This window comes from Vicia villosa, unplaced genomic scaffold, assembly GCF_029867415.1.
Source record: "Vicia villosa cultivar HV-30 ecotype Madison, WI unplaced genomic scaffold, Vvil1.0 ctg.004076F_1_1, whole genome shotgun sequence".
Lineage (NCBI taxonomy): Eukaryota > Viridiplantae > Streptophyta > Magnoliopsida > Fabales > Fabaceae > Vicia > Vicia villosa.
The window spans coordinates 61,980-66,572 of record NW_026706369.1 but is presented as its reverse complement, the minus strand read 5'-3'; the positions used below and the strand labels follow the sequence as shown (position 1 = coordinate 66,572).

At 39.5% G+C, this 4,593-nt stretch overlaps 1 non-coding gene across 1 annotated transcript; it reads left to right on the top strand.

The window, feature by feature from the left end:
• The first annotated feature begins 2,574 nt into the window (after nt 1-2,574).
• On the top strand, nt 2,575-2,681 carry LOC131641789 (small nucleolar RNA R71). Its single transcript, XR_009295624.1, has one exon. It is a non-coding gene; the product is annotated as a small nucleolar RNA R71 (small nucleolar RNA).
• Nucleotides 2,682-4,593: the final 1,912 nt, after the last annotated feature.

The window sequence follows — 4,593 nt, the reverse complement described above, 5'->3', positions numbered from 1 at the left end:
AAGTCGGCAAATATTGCCATCATGCATCTTTGGAAGGTCGCGGGTGCATTGCATAGTCCAAAAGGCATTCGTCTATAAGCGAATGTACCATAAGGACAGGTAAACATGGTCTTCTCTTGGTCGTCAGGGTGGATAGGAATTTGGAAAAATCCGGAGTATCCATCCAGATAACAGAAATGCGAGTGTTTAGCTAGGCGTTCGAGCATTTGATCTATGAAAGGTAAAGGGAAATGGTCTTTTCGGGTGGCTTTGTTTAGCTTCCTATAGTCAATGCACATTCTCCATCCAGTTTGGGTACGTTGTGCTACAGATTCGCCTTTAGCGTTTGTGATTACAGTAACTCCTCCTTTCTTTGGTACGACGTGAACAGGGCTAACCCATTTACTATCGGATATAGGATATATTATTCTGGCTTCTAGCAGTTTTTGGATTTCCTTTTTAACCACATCGCTCATAATAGGATTTATTCGCCTTTGATGTTCCCTAGAGGTTTTACAATCGTCTTCGAGCATAATGCGGTGCATACAGAGGGAAGGACTTATTCCTTTCAAATCTGATATGTTATATCCTAAAGCGGTCGGGTATTTTCTTAGGACATTAAGTAATTTTTCAGTCTCGGTTCGTCCTAAGTTGGCATTAACTATAACTGGTCGGTTACGTTCTTCATCTAGGAATTCGTATCTAAGATCGGTAGGCAGTGTTTTCAGTTCTATAGCAGGTTTCTTAGGTCTAGGTATAGGATCGGGAGTTAAAGCTAAGCATTCACTCAGGTGGTCATCTTGATATTCCTCACGCCAGTTGTCATCTTCAAGAATTGGCGGCATAGGAATTCTTAGGATCTCAGTTTCCTTATTTGGTTCGGATTTTATTTCTTTGACACACTCGTCGATTATGTCGGCAGAACAGCATGTGTCAATTATAGAAGGTGCTTTTAGGAATTGGGAAAGGATAAATTCTATTTTCTCTTCTCCTACTTCGAAAGTAAGCTTTCCTCGCTTTACATCTATAATTGCACCAGCGGTTGCTAAGAACGGTCTTCCTAATATGATCGGGATGTTAGAATCTTCTTGGATATCCATTATGATGAAGTCAGTTGGGATGTAGAATTGACCTACACGAACAGGGATATTCTCTAACATTCCTACAGGGTATTTGACTGAACGGTCAGCTAGTTGAAGAGACATTCTCGTTGCTTTAAGCTCACCTAGATTTAGTTTCTTACAGGTTGAAAGAGGCATCAAACTAACACTAGCTCCTAAATCGCACAAGGCCTTCTCTATAATGGTTTTACCTATTACGCAGGGTATAGAGAAACTACCAGGGTCTTTCAGTTTTGGAGGCATGTTATTTTGGATGATAGCGCTACATTCAGCGGTAAGCGTTACAGTTTCGTTATCCTCGAGTTTCTTTTTGTTTGATAAGATTTCTTTTAGGAATTTAGCGTACGAAGGCATTTCAGTTATGGCTTCTGTGAATGGTATGGTTATGTTTAATTGTTTCAGAAGTTCTACAAATCTTTTAAATTGCGCTTCGGTTTTTGATTTAGCTAATCTCTGAGGATAAGGAATTGGTGGCTTATAAGGTGGTGGTGGAACATAAGGTTTCTCTTTTTTAGGTTCCACTTCGTTATTGTTCTCTTTAGTCTTAGCAGTTTGGTCATCAGTTGATGTATTTTGGGTTTCCTTTGGCTCTTGTTGTGACATGGGTACGTTTTGAGTTCTAGGATCAATGGGTCCATCGTAATTCGTTCCACTTCGTAGTGTTATTGCGTTCGCATGTCCTTTAGGATTAGGTTGTGGTTGAGCAGGAAACGTGCCAGCAGGGGCAACAGTAGGTGCTTGTTGTTGGGCTACTTGTGAGATTTGAGTTTCTAGCATTTTGTTATGAGTAGCTAAAGCATCTACTTTGTTCGATAGTTGTTTTAGTTGCTCGTTGTTGTGGATGTTTTGGTTCAGGAAGTCTTTATTGGTTTGTTGTTGGGAAGCTATGAAGTTCTCCATCATGATTTCTAGATTCGACTTCCTAGGGGTATTTTGAGCAGCTACAGGCGCTTTTTGGTAGCCAGGTGGTACAGCAGGTGCTTGTCCAGGTGCGTACAACGCATTGTTGTTCTTATAAGAAAAGTTCGGGTGGTTTTTCCATCCAGGGTTGTAAGTGTTAGAATAAGGGTTTCCTTGAGCATAGTTTACTTGATCAGATGGGACTCCAGTCAAGAGTTGACATTCGGCAACTACATGTCCAGTCAATCCACATATCTCGCAGTTAGGTGTTACAGCAGCAGCGGTGGCTGAAGGAGTGATGGTTAAGTTCTTGATCTTTTGAGTTAAAGCGTCTACTTTAGCGTTAACGCGGTCTATACCACTTACTTCGTACATTCCTCCTTTGGTTTGGGTTTTCTCTAGAGCGGCTCGTTCTCCACCCCATTGGTAATGGTTTTGTGCCATGTTCTCTATGAGTTTGTATGCTTCATCATGGGGTTTGTCCATTAATGCTCCGCCAGCAGCGGCATCTATAGTCATTTTGGTGTTATATAAGAGACCACCATAGAAAGTATGGATGATCAGCCATGGTTCGAGTCCATGATGAGGGCATATTCTAAGCATGTCCTTGTAACGTTCCCAAGCTTCGAAGAGTGATTCGTTATCTTTCTGGGTAAATCCGTTGATTTGACCTCTAAGCATAGCAGTTTTGCTAGGCGGAAAGTATCTCGCTAAGAATACTCTCTTCAATTCATCCCATGTAGTTATGGAATTAGAAGGCAGGGATTGAAGCCACGCTCTAGCTCTATCTCTCAAGGAGAAAGGAAAGAGACGTAATCGAATAGCTTCGGGACTGACGTTGTTAGCTTTGACAGTGTCGGCGTATTGCACGAACACAGATAAATGGAGGTTAGGGTCGTCTACAGGGCTTCCAGAGAATTGATTCTGTTGAACAGCTTGGACCAGCGAAGGTGGTGCGATACTTGAGTGCGGTTCAGCGCGCGAAGGAGCGGCATAGTCTCTAAGAGGACGAATAGCAGCCATCTCTAACTTCGGGATAATTTGATTGATTTGATCAGTAAAAGTCAATTCCTAATTAATAGGAATTGGTGCTACTTCGGGAAGATTGCGAGCTCGACGTTTGACGTTAATGAAACGTTCGATCTCGTTAATTCGTTGTATTAAATCTCCTCCTTGTGAACGAGTATTTGGCATACCATCGTTCAGAAAGAAAAGGAAGAATTGTCCTAGTCTCTACGGTGTAACAGTGAGTTACGATATCGACTTAAATAGTCCCTGGCAACGGCGCCAAAAACTTAATCGCGACTTTACGTGTCTATTAATCTGATGACTGCAAGTGCACAGTCGTGTCGTGTAGTTTTAAAAGATATCGAATCCACAGGGACTATGAATCGATCTACCGTTATCTAAGGTTACTATGTAAAGCTAGGGCTACTGAAATTTTGATTGTTCCTAAGGGATAGTGATAGTGATAGTGAGAAATAAAGAATATAATAAAAGACAGGTATCAGTATGTATTTCGTTTAACTTGAGGTAATCCGAAGGTCCATTGGCTTTTGCATAATTTAATTAAAAATCTTTACTAGTTAAATTGATTAAAAATCCTCGTCTCAAACTTTCGCTCTGTTGATTCAGATTACTATCCTAATCCTAATGTACGCTTTCGCCATCCCATTAGATTTTAGAAGAGCTTTTTGGAAACAACGTAATTAGTAAAATGCCTATTTTATGAAGTTGTTATCTATTTAAATCTCCTAATCTCAAACTTTCGCTCTATTGACTCGGAACAAGCTAATATCCCTAACGTACGCTTTCGCCATCCCGCTCGGGTGTAAAAACAATTTTTGAAAATAAATAAGTCCCAATTAGTTTTAATACGCTTTCGCCGTCCTTAAAACTAATGTCCTATGTCTTCTATCTGGTTAAAGATCTCAAACTTTCGCTCTATTGATTTTAACCTTTGACCGTCTTAACCCCTCAAACTTTCGCTCTATTGGTTTTAAGACTTACTAATTAAATTAGACATATAAACCAAAAATAAGTGATATTTAATAAAACATAATTAAGCCAATTTATTTCGGATCCCTACGGTTAACTTACTCTAAATACCGACACCTTAGTAATTTAGCCAGACATATTAATATGGTTAAACATGCATAAATAGATTCGGTTTATAATAATAGGCATGTTAATAGGCATACAATATATCATGCAAATAAAATATAAATAAGGCGGTAAATATTAAACCTGAATTAAATAAATGGCAAGTAAATCTTCAAGTATCGAACCTCCACCACAAGTTGGCTGGATCGTTCTTCGGAAGTTAAACGGGGAGAAAATAAAACAATGAAATAAAAACGATAAATCTAACGTAAGGCTAGATTTATAAAAAGTTCACAACAATTTCCGGTGTAGAAATCGTTGTGAGAAAATAAGTGTTTGAATGAAAACAGAATGGAAAATATGATTCGCGGTACAATTTTGGCAGCACTTCGTTAGCAGGAAATCGGACACTTTGGACTGAAGTGACTGCTTCTATTTATAGGGGAAGCTTTGCAGTTGCTTTGCATGAAAAGAGGAGATTCTGCAGACT